The following is a 16,231-nucleotide window of genomic DNA, read 5'->3' on the forward strand; positions in this document are numbered from 1 at the left end:
CAATAAACATCGAATTGTTTGCACCTTTGGACTTCGGGTATTGTTGCTCTCTGTTCATGCGAGAAGGACCAGGGTTGTAAGTGGGTGAAGGAATAAGCCCCCTAACAGGTATGTTCCGCTTTTTCTGCCTGGAAGTCCTGCAACTTGTCCTGGGTGTAGGCTTGGGTTGCTGCCTAGTTAGTAATTTGTGCTTTTAGTTGCTCAATTTCCACCAGCTGTCAGGTACACACCTTTTTTCTTTTCCCCAACTCCTCTTTCTGTCCCAACAACATTTGATACCACATGGCTGCTGCAGTCCAAATTAATTCCACAGCTGCCCTTAGGTTCTTACCCTTCTGACTTTTATACTTGGCATACAGGTCTAACAAATTCTCCCAAGTCTGCATTTTTCTTTGAAGCTCCACCACGGAACCCCAGGGATTGTATTCCACCTTGGTGAGAGCCCTCTCCAGCTGGGAGAGGTCCTCAACCATTTTAGAAAGAGGCAGCAGGGTCCCGTCCCTCTTTGCTGCCTCCCCCATGGCTTGGACATCAGGTCCACCAGCCTTCGATGATGCCAGCTGTCTGGGCAGCCGGACTGCCATGTCTGTGCTCCCTAATGCCTCTACGTCCAGGATTGAACCCATCGCTGATGCCATTGCCCACGACTGCAGAACTCCTGAGTCCGCAGCTACACGCTTTTGTTTTTTTAATATACTGTTACAATTTGTTAGTACCACTTTTAAGATTTTTTTAATTACTTGAGATTTTATGTAGCCCACATTGGCACCGAGGCCTTACAATGTTCACCTCCCTGGGCTGGAGGGAGAGACGCTAAGCCTCCCTCCGTATTACTCAGTCCAATATTACTGAGGGTCCATACATTAAAACCCTTCCCAGGCAGAGTGAGACACCCTATGTCCTCCTCTTCAACTCAGTCATACTACGACTGAGGGCACATGCACCAAGGATTATATGTGTGGAGTGAGACTCCCTGAGTTCTCCTTCAACTACCCCAGACTTCTACAACTGGGAGTATGCCCACCTGTACCCTATCCCTGCCAACCAGGGTGGAGAGAGGAATGCTAAACCTCTCTCGGGTTCTCAGGCCTACTACAGCTGAGAGTGGGCACCCCTTTAATTATAAAATTTTTAACATGTAATACCAACAGTACAGGACAGAGCAAACATGAAATACCAAGGGCAAAACAGTTGGTGTGCTTCGCAGGGCTCCCCTACTCTGCAATTCTCCACCAAAACTGTGACAGATTTTTGTTACCAATCTGCCTGGGGCGTTGGTTGATCAGGCTGATGCTGCAGGATTGTTTGGGGAGGAGGTACTGGAATACACCAAGCATCTAAATTTAAAAGCTTTATTAATAAAATAATAACAGCATAGAATTCTGGGAATGCTCCCATGTCACTCGGTAAGAAAGAAAGCGTTAACGCCCCGAGCCCTAACCCACTTTCATACTCACACACGCACTACCTGAGACTGGCCAGGCCTGCATGTAAAGTCAGAAGAAGAGGGGGGAAGGGTGGATGGGCGTGGTGTCCTGGGCCCAGGTCATCCAAGGATTCGCTGTTGATCTCCGAGTTGCTCCAGCTCTTAGGAGGGTTTTAAGTCCTGGGCTCGTTTTGAGGGGGGGTTGTTTCCATTCAGGGACCTCTGCTCCTGGTGCTTTTTGTGCCAGTCCAAACTGGCTTGCTGTGGCCTCCTCTGTTTCCCAAAACATTCCAGCTCTGGAGACTTTGTTTTCCCTTCTGTTGGCCTTTGCCGTTGCTGTTTTGTTTGCTTTTATTGTTTTTGCTGCTATTTTTGCAGCTTTGCTTAATTTAGATTATTATTATTTTTTTTTTTTTTTTACAGCTGGGCAGCTGCTGATATTTTGTCGAGCCCATGACCTTGGGCCGGGGCCAGCGTTTTATCTTCACACGGAGCTAGCTGAAGTGTTGAGTTAACCCGTTCTCTGCTCCTCTTCTTTCTTTCCCCCGGCCTCTCGTACTCTGCAAAGGAAACTTCCACTCTCCACTCACACACCTTTGACCCTCTCCAAAATGCTTTGCAATGATTGCAACAGTGTTTGCCACATACAATGCTGATCTGCCTTCCCTGGGGACTCCTTGAGGGAGGAGGCCATTGGGGTGTGACAACCACTCCTTGCTGCTGTCAAGGCTCCCTGTGTAGGGTTTCATGAGCCACGGCACTAAAAGGTAAGCAGGGTCTCCAAGGATCACAATGGGCATTTCGACTTCCCCTATGGTGATCTTCTGGTCTGGGGAAAAAGTCCCGGCTTGCAACTTCCTGAACAGGCCAGAGTTCCGAAAGATGCATGCATCATGCACCTTTCTGGGCCAGCCTGCGTTAATGTCAATGAAATGCCCACGGTGATCCACAAGCACCTGGAGAACCATAGAGAAATACCCCTTCCGATTAACGTACTCTGAGGCTAGGTGGGCTGGTGCCAGAATTGGAATGTGTGCCATCTATTGCCCCTCCGCAGATGGGAAACTCATTTGTGCAAAGCCATCCACAATGTCATGCACATTACCCAAAGTCACGGTTCTTCTAAGCAGGATGCGATTAATGGCCCTGCAAACTTGCATCAACACGATTCCAGCTGTCCACTTTCCCACTCCAAACTGGTTAGCGACCGATGGGTAGCTGTCTGGAGTTGCCAGCTTCCAGATTGCAATAGCCACCCACTTCTCCACCATCAGGGCAGCTCTCAGTCTCGTTTCGTTGTGCTACAGGGTGGGGGAGAGCTCCTCACACAGTCCCACGAAAGTGGCTTTTCTCATCCAGAAGTTCTGCAGCCACTGCTCGTCATCCCAGACTTGCATGACTATGTGATCCCACCACTCAGTGCTTGTTTCCCAAGCCCAAAAGTGGCATTCCATGGTGGTGAGCATGTCCGTGAATGCCACAAGCAATCTCGTGTCCTATAAGTTACTCGAGTCGATATCATCATCGGAGCCCTCACTGTCATTTTGGATCATAAGGAATAACTTGACTGCCAAACGTGATGTGCTGGCGAGACTCATCAGCATACTCCTCAGCAATTCGGGCTCCATTCCCACAGACCAAAAGGGAAGACAGAGTGCGCAGTACAAAAAACATTGAAAGATGGCGCCAAATGTGGACAGAAGCACAGGGATCGCTGGGATGTGAACCGATGCATCACGGGGCATTGGGACAGGACCCAGAATGCCCCACACCTCCCGCCCCCTTCCCACAAGCCACAGCATCAGAATGGGAAGAGGTGCTCTGTGGGATAGCTACCCATAATGCACCGCTCCCAGTGCCGCTGCAAGTGCCGCAAATGTGGCCATGCCAGTGCTTTTGCAGCTGTCAGTGTGGACAGACTGCAGCGCTTTCCCTACTGCACTTTCCGAAGGCGGGTTTAACTCGAAGCGCTCTACATCTGCAAGTGTAGCCATGCCCTAACACTCTTTCCTCTCAATTCCTTCTGACTCATCTCAGGGGTCCTTCTGTTCTGTCAGTTGGGTGGGGATGGCACCAGAAATGACGGCAGGTGCTGTCTCCATGGAGTTGAGGCAGCTGTTTGTCTTGAAGGAGCTGCCGCTGTAGTGGTGATTAAAGCTGCCGCCACCATCTCCCTCAGGCTGTCTGCCTTAGAGGCTTCCGTACCTACTATGTTCTAAAGCTGCTGCCCTCTAGGAGATTCTACTGCTGCTGTTTCTGCAGGTAGCTGCTTCCTAGAATTTTCTTAAGATGCTGCTGCAGTTGTCTCAGCTTCTGCTGTTCGTGCTGCGTCTTGAGGCTTTTGATCTTCACAATCCCCCCCCAAACTCCCACAACTAAGCCTGCTGGCTGTCAACCTTATATACTAGTTGCTCTCTTCAGGTCATCTTATCTCAGCCAATCAGCTTCCAGATATTAGCATAATTCTAGATCCTTCCTATTACATCATTCCTATTTTTAGATAGTAAAGCTCCTCCCCCGGTTGCCATGTTGGGTAGAGCTCCTCTCTCTAACCTATTTTTAAAAAGCAAAGCTCCTCCCTGTGAGTTGCTGGAACTCTTGTTATCCTAACCCTGCGTCTTTCATATAGGATTATTGCGTCCACCATTTTGGATTTCTAATTTTAAACTATCACTAATTACTATTTATCTAAAGCCTTAATCTTAAAATTAACTGCTGTTTTATGCAAGTCAAAGTGTCCTGACACTGTCACCACCTTCATTATATTACTGGGAAGAAGTGAGTTGTACGGTGTTTTTAAACCCCCTCCAAGGTTTTTCTGCAAGCTTCTATTCATAGAATCATAGAATATAAGGGTTGGAAGGGACCCCAGAAGGTCATCTAGTCCAACCCCCTGCTCGAAGCAGGACCAAATCCCAGTCAAATCATCCCAGCCAGGGCTTTGTCAAGCCTGACCTTAAAAACCTCTAAGGAAGGAGATTCTACCACCTCCCTAGGTAACGCATTCCAGTGTTTCACCACCCTCTTAGTGAAAAAGTTTTTCCTAATATCCAATCTAAACCTCCCCCACTGCAACTTGAGACCATTACTCCTCGTTCTGTCATCTGCTACCACTGAGAACAGTCTAGAGCCATCCTCTTTGGAACCCCCTTTCAGGTAGTTGAAAGCAGCTATCAAATCCCCTCTCATTCTTCTCTTCTGCAGGCTAAACAATCCCAGCTCCCTCAGCCTCTCCTCATAACTCATGTGTTCCAGACCCCTAATCATTTTTGTTGCCCTTCGCTGGACTCTCTCCAATTTATCCACATCCTTCTTGAAGTGTGGGGCCCAAAACTGGACACAGTACTCCAGATGAGGCCTCACCAATGTCGAATAGAGGGGAACGATCACGTCCCTCGATCTGCTCGCTATGCCCCTACTTATACATCCCAAAATGCCATTGGCCTTGTTGGCAACAAGGGCACACTGCTGACTCATATCCAGCTTCTCGTCCACTTTCACCCCTAGGTCCTTTTCCGCAGAACTGCTGCCTAGCCATTCGGTCCCTAGTCCCTATTGAACCTCATCAGATTTCTTTTGGCCCAATCCTCCAATTTGTCTAGGTCCTTCTGTATCCCATCCCTCCCCTCCAGCGTATCTACCACTCCTCCCAGTTTAGTATCATCCGCAAATTTGCTGAGAGTGCAATCCACACCATCCTCCAGATCATTTATGAAGATATTGAACAAAACCAGCCCCAGGACCGACCCTTGGGGCACTCCACTTGATACCGGCTGCCAACTAGACATGGAGCCATTGATAACTACCCGTTGAGCCCGACAATCTAGCCAGCTTTCTACCCACCTTATAGTGCATTCTTCCAGCCCATACTTCCTTAACTTGCTGACAAGAATACTGTGGGAGACCGTGTCAAAAGCTTTGCTAAAGTCAAGAAACAATACATCCACTGCTTTCCCTTCATCCACAGAACCAGTAATCTCATCATAAAAGGCGATTAGATTAGTCAGGCATGACCTTCCCTTGGTGAATCCATGCTGGCTGTTCCTGATCACTTTCCTCTCATGCAAGTGCTTCAGGATTGATTCTTTGAGGACCTGCTCCATGATTTTTCCAGGGACTGAGGTGAGGCTGACTGGCCTGTAGTTCCCAGGATCCTCCTTCTTCCCTTTTTTAAAGATTGGCACTACATTAGCCTTTTTCCAGTCATCCGGGACTTCCCCTGTTCGCCACGAGTTTTCAAAGATAATGGCCAATGGCTCTGCAATCACAGCCGCCAGTTCCTTCAGCACTCTCGGATGCAACTCGTCCGGCCCCATGGACTTGTGCACGTCCAGCTTTTCTAAATAGTCCCTAACCACCTCTATCTCCACAGAGGGCTGGCCATCTCTTCCCCATTTTGCGATGCCCAGCGCAGCAGTCTGGGAGCTGACCTTGTTAGTGAAAACAGAGGCAAAAAAAGCATTGAGTACATTAGCTTTTTCCACATCCTCTGTCACTAGGTTGCCTCCCTCATTCAGTAAGGGGCCCACACTTTCCTTGGCTTTCTTCTTGTTGCCAACATACCTGAAGAAACCCTTCTTGTTACTCTTGACATCTCTGGCTAGCTGCAGCTCCAGGTGCGATTTGGCCCTCCTGATATCATTCCTACATGCCCGAGCAATATTTTTATACTCTTCCCTGGTCATATGTCCAACCTTCCACTTCTTGTAAGCCTCTTTTTTATGTTTAAGATCCACTAGGATTTCACCATTAAGCCAAGCTGGTCGCCTGCCATATTTACTATTCTTTTGACTCATCGGGATGGTTTGTCCCTGTAACCTCAACAGGGATTCCTTGAAATACAGCCAGCTCTCCTGGACTCCTTTCCCCTTCAAGTTAGTCCCCCAGGGGATCCTGGCCATCCGTTCCCTGAGGGAGTCAAAGTCTGCTTTCCTGAAGTCCAGGGTTCGTATCCTGGACTTATTAAGTCTTAAGCCTTAAGCCTATTAAGTCTTATTAAGCACGTATTAAGGTGCTGCAAGGTATCTCAGAACATTCAAAGCAAAATCTCTCATTACAGTACCCATTACATGGTCTTAATCAAGAGAATCCCCATGACCATGAATGGCAAAATACTCTTAAATGAATGGAAAAATACTGTTTTGGGGTGCATGCACCAGTGTAATTGTAGCATCTTAGGGTCACAATACAATATATTGATGTTTCATAACACGAAAGTGTCCTAGATTATGGTTCACAACACAACAGTAGAGTACATGCCTTTAAGCTGACAATTTCAGAACAAATCCAAGTGTGCCTTTTTTTACATGCTGTCTTGGATAACAAGGTTAAACAGAGGATCTATTAAGAAAAGCAGTGACAATTTAAATAAATCACATGTTTTTGCTGAAGATTATGCTGTGATTTGCTCCAATTATTCTTGACATTTCACCCATTCATATTGTGATCTGAGTTAATAATGGAAGGAAAAGAGGCTTGTCTCCTTGTTTATTCTTTGTTCTCAAGGAGAGAAGCAGTTTATAAAGATAAGTTATTTGTTATTTAAATTACTTTTACTGAAGTTGTTTATTTCCTTGTTTGAGTTTCTAAAAATATTGCTACAATTGTAATGCTTCTTTTGAGATGTCTATTCAAGTCCCTGTGATTTGTACTGAAATTCACTGCTAAATGGGCACAGGTGTTGATGTATGTATCATACAAGAATGAGTCAAAACCAATCACTGCTCAGTAAAGGCAGGGTAGAAAGGAAATACACTAAAATCAACTCTTTAAAGATGTGATAAAAATGGCATTTTAGATCACTACTAAACTAGGTATATATAGCACAGAAAATGTGTTTTGAGCAACCACACAATTTTTAAATAGTATGTTCAAAAGTACATTTTAATCATTGTTAGTATTTTCAATATCAAAATAATTATTTAAAAATTAGTAATTGCATTAAGGACATATTTTGCTTTCTAGCAAAAATGCAAACTAAGGCACTAAAGTACAGCTTGTAAACAATCTTATAAGAAGAAATTATTGAGCAGTGCTCAATGAAAATGACTTCTCTTTTCCATGAAATGCAGAAATTTACCTCAGAAGTAATTTATGGAAATGGATGTCACAAAGGTATATATCAGTGAAAACTGATGTCTCTGTGGTAATCCAAAGTATTTCCTACATGTTTCTCGGATGAGAAGATTGTGAAATTATCTCAGCTTTTTCCCCCACACTAAGTACTCAGAGAGCAACACTCTTGAAGCTCAAATCTGCTTGTTGGGTGTGTTTCTGCTAAACTGGAAGGACAATCAGCAGAGCCTGCAGAGGGCACTGCAGACACTCTCCACACTTCAACACAGAGAAAAGAGGGGAAGTCAGTTTTGCAATGAACCCACTGACCACTTCTTCTAAGCATATGTTCAACATGCCTCAGGTGGCATGGGACCAGGATTCATCACTGAATTAGGTCCGCAGGTTGGATCATTAGCTTCCCCAGCTTGGGCCAGGTACTGACGGCGAGTGCGATGTGAACACTGATCAATGCCCCCCAACAAAGGAGGATGAGCAAGGGGCTAGCAGCTAGCTATGCAAATAACCCAGAAGCACACATTATGGTTGATGATTCCTTCATTCATTCCCATTGTCCTTTTATATCTAGTTCCTTCCTTCATTCCCACTGTCCTTTTTATCTAGTTCTCTTGACTGCTGGAATCCAAATAGTTGGCTACCCTCAGTTGAGAGTCCCACTCCTGTTCTGCTTTCTTTGTGACAAACTCCATCTCCTAGGAAGCATGGGGATGGAATCAGATAAATCACACCAAGAATAGTGTTCCTGAGGCCAAACAAGGCTCTTGCTCTAGAGTTCAGAGCTCTTGGAAAATTTAACATAGACTGAGAAGGACAGACCAGAGAAATATAATAAGCAGATTCTTGGAAGGGTGTAGAGCTTGACAATGAGCTCAAGGATGGTTCAGTGGTTAAGGCATTCACTGGGAAGACCTAGGTTCAGTTCCCTGCTCTGCCACAAACTTTCTGTCTGACCTTGAGCAAATCACTTATTGTCTCTGTACCCCAGTTCCCTGTCTATAAAATGGGGATAATAGCATTTCCCCTACTTCACAGGGTGTTGTGAGAATAAATACATTAAAGATACTATGATAAGGAGGCCATCTAAGATGGAAAGACAACACTTCTCTTTCCCCTTGCAGGTCTTCACTCTGGAGCCGCCTTACTGGCTCTCAAATTCACTGCAGCAGATTCAGAAGTTCCATGTATGATGATGTAAGTTAGACTTCTTCATAGACCCTTAGACCTAAATTTCTATAGATGCAGTAAGACTATTTTAAACCTATTTACACCTCAGCAAATTGGTGTAAGTAAATATAAGGAAGTCTAAGTCTTTGTCTGTACTTGGGTGACAAAGACGTAAGTTACCTCAACTTAGACTTTCTCTAGATTTACTTAGACTCGCCTCTGAACTTGACCCACCTTCTCTTTGCCCTTATAACATATTTAGAGGAATTTCTTTCACCGCGAAGCTTTTCTGGCTGGATGATATTACATTGCTCTTGCATTGGTAGAGGGCATGGAAGAAGTGCATTTTCTCAGTGGCACCTAAGTTGATTGAACCACCACAGGAAGTTTTACCCATTGGGAGCTACTGTTGCAAATGCTTTTCCTTCATTTGCAAAGGCTCCTTATGTAGATCCATCGACTACAGCTCAGATTTGATGAGCTGTATCCATGGGATATTGTCAAGGGGTGAGTGTGTCTCCAACATGCCCCCTTGTACTACCCCACTTTATCTCACTCACCACTCCCTTGGGTTCTTTCAATCAGTTACCAGACTTGAGTTGATTCAAAAACGTGAACCCCGTTTGTGGGGTTTGATTTATTAATTTTTTCTACAAAGTGTGGCTTACTTTGTTAGTTTTCCCAGTACTCCTCCTGGAGCTGGGTTATAATTTAGCCAGCTTCTTCCTCAGATAGCCCTTTTCCTCAATTAATCCTCAGGCTTCTCCTGCTGGCATCTGTCCTACTATGAAGCAGGAGGCATTTATGCGGTTCCCTTCTCCCTGCTCAGTTGCCTGGGGGAGAGGCCCCAGGCCTTTAAAGATACAGTGTCAAGATTTTCTCCCAAGCACCACTTATTCCCAGGACCACTTTATCAATAACCCCAAGGTCCCTAAATATATAGGACATTTCAAACCTTAAAGGGCCAAGCCACACAATGGGGTGAGCTGACCATTAGGCACCACTACCCTTAAGAGGGCAGACCAACCTGTCACAGTTATATTAAAGGTAGGCATGTGCTCTGATACTTGGACCTGGCCTTCATGCTACTATAAATGGTAGTAAGGAAAAGCAGCATGTGAGGTGCCATGTTGCTCACATTTTTATGATGGTTATGTCTCATTGGTCTATGCTACACAGTTAAGTCGATGCAAGGCAGCTTACATCGACATAGCTATCTATGCATCTACATTTAAATTTCTCTCCCGGCAACGTAGCTGCCCCATTACATTGACTTAACACCGCCTCCCCAAGCAGTACAGAGCCAAGGTCAATGTAGGTTGACACACTGCGTTACTCACATTGCATGCTAGTGGCCTCTGGGAGCTGTTCCACAATACCCAACTCTGACCACTCTGGTCACTGTGAACTCGGCTGCCTAGGTACCAGCTGGCAGGGAACCACCCCTCCCCTATAAAGCCCCGTGAATTTTTGAAACTCCATTTTCTGGTTGTGGTTGCCCATCTTGGAGCGCTCATCTAACAACTGCTCAGCTGACCATGCTGGCTATACGCTGCAGACACACTCCTGTTTGGAATACACAGGAGGTGCTGGATCTCCTGCGTCTGTGGGAGGCTGTGCAGACACAGCTCAGCTTCAGCCACATAAATGTCGACATCTACAAGCAGGTTGCTTGGGGCACGGAGGAGAAGAGCTACAAGAGGGACCAGGCAGCAGTGCTGCATGAAAGCCAAAGGAGCTGCGGCAGGTGTACCAGAAGGCAAGGGAGGGTAACAATCATAGAGTATCAGGGTTGGAAGGGACCTCAGGAGGTCATCCAGTCCAACCCCCTGCTCAAAGCAGAACCAATCCCCAATTTTTGCCCCACATCCCTAAATGGCCCCCTCAAGGATTGAACTCACAACCCTCAGTTTAGCAGGCCAATGCTCAAACCACTGAGTTATCCCTCCCCCCCCTCTGGTGTGGAACTGCGGACCTGCCACTTTTACAAAGAGCTGCATGCCATCCTCAGACAAGACCCTGCCACCACCTCCAAGAACCGTGAGGATACTTTGAAGGAGCCTGAGTCAGAGGACCCCCTTCTGTGAACAGTGAGGAGGAGGAAGAAGAGGAGGAGTATGAGGAACAGGCAATTGGGTGCAGCTGCACGATGAGCCAGGACATGTTTTTGACTTCAGCACAAGCCTGATGCAGGGGAAGGAACCTCTGGTAAGTATGCTGTTTGCTTTAAAATTACAGGGAGGGAACCCCCAAAACAGCAGGACACATCTCTTGATTTACTCTCTTTACTTATGCTAGAAGAGGTAGTTAAACAAACAAGAGAGGTAGAGTTGCTCTCTGCTTCTCTCCCCACCTCTAAAGTTAGGCAGAGGGGGCCCTGTGGAACAATTGGTTTATGTGCACTGGGATGTCCTGTGAATCCTCCACAGAGATCTCAGTGAAACTTTCCTGTAGGTAGTCTGCAATCCTCTGCTGTAGGTTTCTGGGGAGGGCTGCCTTATTTCTTTCACCATGGTAGGACACTTTTCCACACCACTCAGCAATTACTTCAGCAGGAACCATTGCGGCACACAGGCTAGCAGCATATGATCCCAGACAGCAGACAGATGCCTGCCAAAGCTGTTCCCTTTCAGCATCCATTACCCTCAGGAGTGAGATATCGGCTAAAATCACTACCATCTGTGGAAAACGATTGCAGTATTTTTGCTTGCCCTATAGCCACATACTCATGCCTGTGAATTATCCCCCCTCATTTTCCCAATTCACCTCCCACCCCAGGGCCATGCTCACCACGATTGGTTGTGACGGGGCATCTGCCCCGCACTGGCCCTGAGAAGGTTAAAACCAGCCTAGGGAGGGTGAGCAGTAGGCAGCCAAAGGAATGGCTGCAGGGGAAACAGTCAATTAGGGTGGAGGCTTCAGACAATTAGGGCTGTAGCTGGACCAGCCAATCATCTAAAAGGAAGCTGCAAACCAGAGCGAATGAGTCTGCTGCAGCAAGCCCTAGGGAGAAGACTGCCTTCCTAGAGGGCTACAGAGAGACCAATACCTGGGGAAGGGTAGGTGCTAGCAAGGAAGGAGTGACCTGGCTGTGGACCATCAAGCCGCTGTGAGGAGTGGCTGGACTCTTGTTAGAGGAGTCCCCCGAAAGGGAAACCAGATGTTGACACAGCTGGAGGGCTGTGCAACGAAGCCAGGACTGTCCTTAGGATTTATGGGGCCCTATGCAGTATTATTAAACTGGTGCTCCTATGCCCGACTGCAGCCTGAGCTCGCAGCCTGGCGGCGGGGAGGGACAAAGCAGCAAAGGATAATAAGATGCCTGGCCCGCCTCACGGTGGCAGAGAGTCACAGTTCCCCGCAGAGACCCCCATACCCTCTCCTTCATGCAGAAGGTACCTAATTACAAGCACTAAACTTGAGTATAAAAAATGTCAGTCACAGGGTTTTTGATATGCCCTGAAGTTTGTCAGACATTTATTTGCAAAAACTTAGTAGAAGTGAGCTGTAGCTCACAAAAGCTTATGCTCAAATAAATTGGTTAGTCTCTAAGGTGCCACAAGTACTCCTTTTCTTTTTGCGAATACAGACTAACACGGCTGCTACTCTGAAACCTGTCACTAGTAGTAAGGGTGAGTCAGCTGTCTTGCTATATTATGGAATACATGATGCAGCTCTTCTCTGTTTTACATTTTCTTCATCAGTATTTCTAAGATGATTTTATATTTTAAAAGCCTTCATAAAGTAATCATTCCAGATTAATTAAAATAATGTCTTTGTTTCAGTGAGTTAAATATGTAGTAATCAGTCACAGAGGTTTAGAATGTTCATAACAATGTTCATTGCTTGTAGGAAAGGGAACACTAATTTACTTTGTGTGATCTCCATAACAATAGACACATTTATGAAATTTCACCAACTTTAAAAAATATGTCTCCAAAAATTTAGGCATAACAAAGGATTTTATATCTTACTAAGGTACTGATTTTTCCGGCGGGTTCTCTTAAAACTAGTTCATCAGATAATCAGAAGAAAGGGAAACTCTTTGTCCAGCTATCTGGAAGGAAAGGGGTATTGTCCCTTTAAGGAACCTCTTCAATGGGGGTAAGAGGGATAAGAGTGGGTGAAGGGAGAAAGGGATGGACAGAAAGACTTTGGAAGCAAGTTTTTTTTACTATAGTAATTAAAATGTGTATTTTAGATAAGGGTGGTCTTTTGAAGGATTTATTTTAAAAAAAAATGTCTGAAGATCCAAGCATTTAAGGCTAAAGATGATTGTGCATCTAAAAATCTATGCAAGGATTTTTTAGAGATGTGATTTTATAATCTTCACCAACACACTACTGAAATATTTTTAAAGCAAATTTTAACTAAGGTCCTGCAGACTGACATGTTCTGAGTAAATATTACAGTAATGCACAACTGTTTTTGTCAGTAAATTAAGAAACTGACAGTATATACCTGGGGTTTGGCAAATGCCTGTTAAATGGCTTCATTACCCCTTGAATGGCTCTTTAACAGTTTCAATGTTGTGCTAATAGGTCTGGCAGCCTGGAACGCCTTTTCATTTTCATTTCATTTCATTTCAGACTCGGAGCCTGCAGGAAGGGTCAGAACAGGGATAGGAAAGGCTGATGGGTGGACACTAAGACCCAGTGGTGCCCCAAATTTTCAGGTGCCCTACGTAGCTGCGTAAGGACAGCCCTGCACGAAGCAGACACGGAGAGAAAGGAGCCTAACGGGTCTGCAGGCAGAGGTGAGGACGGGAGAGCCATCACCACCCGAGGGCACATCTGCTGGGGCTGAGCAAATTCCCAAACTTCCCACCAGGAGGTGCCAGTATGGTGAGTGACCCCATAACACTGGTGCTGTGACTGCCACTATGCTGTATAAATCCTAAGGCGAAATGAGGATGTAGTGCTTACAACTTGTGCGACTCAAGGGGAGTGAGTTCAATATCATAGGTTTTGATTTATCTCGCGAATACAGTGATAATAGTATTTCTGTGTATTGTATCTTCAGCTGCTGCAAATGTGGCTTTGAGGGTCTCTCCATCCACACCAGCAGAATGGCTGAGCCAAATTTGGAGAAGAAGGAAGAGGACTCGGGATGACATGTTTCAAGAAATTCTGCAAGGCTCTGCTGCTTCAGATAATGAGCACAGGGCTTGGAGGATCACTCTTGCAGACAGTATGGATGGGGACAGAGCGCAGAGGAGACAGGCATAAGAAAAGAAGAGGAATGTGCAGCAGGAGATTCTTGCACTTCTCAGGCAGCAAACAGACATGCTGCCGACTCTGGTGGACCTGAAGGTTCAACAATCCCATGCTCGCCTCCCTCTGCAGCCCATAAAGAGCTTCATATCAGGACCTCCCTACACCTCCTCTCAACATTCCTCGTGGCATCAGGGGCTGCTGTACTATCTCTACTGTGGTTAGATGTTCAGCTGTGTGTGTGTGTGTGTTCTCTGTGTGCTGCCCCAGCTCTGTGCAGACAGCCAGCACAGCAGACCTCAAGCGAACTGCCCAATGACCACAAGATCCATTAAGGCACGAAGGCACCTAGCCAGGTTTATTGTTGACAAAGCACGGAAATAGCACCTGGCACACTCTATGAGGATACTAAGGCATGTATGCCCATGACAATGGATGCAGCTCAGTGAATGGTGGGACTTTCCATTCCCCCCTCGGCTGGACCAAGACACTCTCAGAGATACTTCTTGTTTCTATCAAGTTACATACTGTAGAAACAAGTTACATACTGCCCCTCTGACATAGTTAGTTACTGCCCCTTGACGTGGCTAGTTATTACCCATCTCCTTGTACATGTGGGTTTGATCAAAACATCTTTATTCATCACATTGTCATCCTGACCTTATCTTTTAGGAGGCGTCTGTGTGTTCCTATTATCCTGGGGGAATGTTTTTGTCCCATCCTTGATATTGGGATGTTCTGGTACCAATCTTCTGGAATGTGTTTGCATGAGTACTCTGTGCCTAGTACTTCGTAAGAATATGTGTTTCTGCAATATCAGCCCTGTTCTTGACAGATTCTGTGAACTTGCAAGGAGGCAGAGCCTGATGTTTGCTCACAGCCTGAGTTTTTCTAACTTTGCTTTACATCAGCAAAGCTTGCCCACTACTGTAGCTTAGGCCTCTAATACAAGAGCTTATATCTCAGGCTCTCTCCCTACTACACCTACCACTCTACCCCAGGTGACATTAAAGATATGCACAGCCACCAATACACTGACCTGAAATGGAAATGACTGTTCTTTCCCTTAATAAATTACGGAAAAAGAACTTATGAAGTTTTATTAAGTTATAAATATTTTTCTATTTGCATTGTTATGGAATAAAAGTCTGTTTATGGAAACCTAGTTCATCTTTATTTGTTCACAACACATGCTGGCTGGGGCTGACATCATTTACAGACAGTATTAAAAGGTGCTTTGGCAATGTTATATTATTATACACACAGCATTCACCAAAGGGTTCATACAGGGCTGCAAAAGACCAAAGACAGGTAGAGCAAACTACAGCAACTCACTACTCTGGTTCACTATTAAAATGGTCTTTCAAAGCCTTCCTGAGCCATATAACTCTGCACTGAGTCCTTCTGATAGTCCTGGTGTCCAGCTGCTCAAAATCACCAGACAGCCACTCCACCTGTGCCCTCCACCCCAGCAGAAACTTTTCCCCCTTTTCTTCACATATATTATGCAGGACACAGCAACCAGCTATATCCCTTGGAATATTTTTTTCACTGAGGTTCAAGCTTGTGCGTAGACAGCGCCAGCGACCCTTCAACCAACAAAAGACACATTCAACCGCTATTCTGCACATGTTGAGCCTGTAGTTGAAGCAGTCCTTGGTGCTGTTGAGGTGGCTTCTGTATGGCTTCATAAGCCATAGGAGCAAGGGGTAGGCTGGGTCTCCCAGGATCACATTGGCATTTCAACATTGCCAATGGTAATCCACCAGTCGGGAAAGAAAGTCCCTGTTTTCAGCTTTCTGAACAGTCCTGTGTTCTTAAAGATGTGTGTATCATGCACCTTCCCTGACCAGCCCACAATGATGTCAGTAAAGCATTCCCGGTGATCCCACAAAGCTTGCATTACCATAGAAAAGTAGCCCTTTCTGTTGATGTACTCTGTGGCAAGGTGGTCTGGTGTCAAAATGGGGATGTGCATGCCATCTATTGCTCCACTACAGTTTGGGAACTCTACTGATGCAAAGCCATCCACTATGTCCTGCATATTGCCCAGAATCACAGTCCTTCATAGCAGAAGGTGATTAATGACCCTGCACATTTGCATTACAAAAACCCCCACAGAGGATTTCCCAACTTCAAATTGCATTGCAAGTTTCCACAGAACAATTCCCACTTGCTTCTCCACTGTCAGTGTGGATCTCATTTTGGTATGGCTGTGCGGGCAGGCTGGGATGAGCTCTGCACAGAGATCCAGGAATATGGCCTTGCCCATCCAAAAGTTCTGCATCCAGTGCTCATCATCCTAAACCTGCATCACAATGTGATCCCATCAATTAGTGCATGTTTCTTAGGC

At 45.8% G+C, this 16,231-nt stretch overlaps 1 long non-coding RNA gene across 2 annotated transcripts; it reads left to right on the top strand.

The window, feature by feature from the left end:
- The first annotated feature begins 7,464 nt into the window (after window positions 1-7,464).
- LOC125634996 (uncharacterized) lies at window positions 7,465-15,039 on the top strand. Of its 2 annotated transcripts, XR_012667631.1 has the most exons (3): window positions 7,465-10,873; window positions 13,255-13,509; window positions 13,688-15,039. It is a non-coding gene; the product is annotated as an uncharacterized LOC125634996 (long non-coding RNA). The 2 variants fall into 2 exon arrangements; XR_007356110.2 differs by lacking the exon at window positions 7,465-10,873 and having other exon boundaries at window positions 12,627-13,509.
- The last annotated feature ends 1,192 nt before the right edge of the window (window positions 15,040-16,231 follow it).

Source organism: Caretta caretta, chromosome 3 (genome assembly GCF_965140235.1).
Source record: "Caretta caretta isolate rCarCar2 chromosome 3, rCarCar1.hap1, whole genome shotgun sequence".
Classification (NCBI taxonomy): Eukaryota; Metazoa; Chordata; order Testudines; family Cheloniidae; genus Caretta; species Caretta caretta.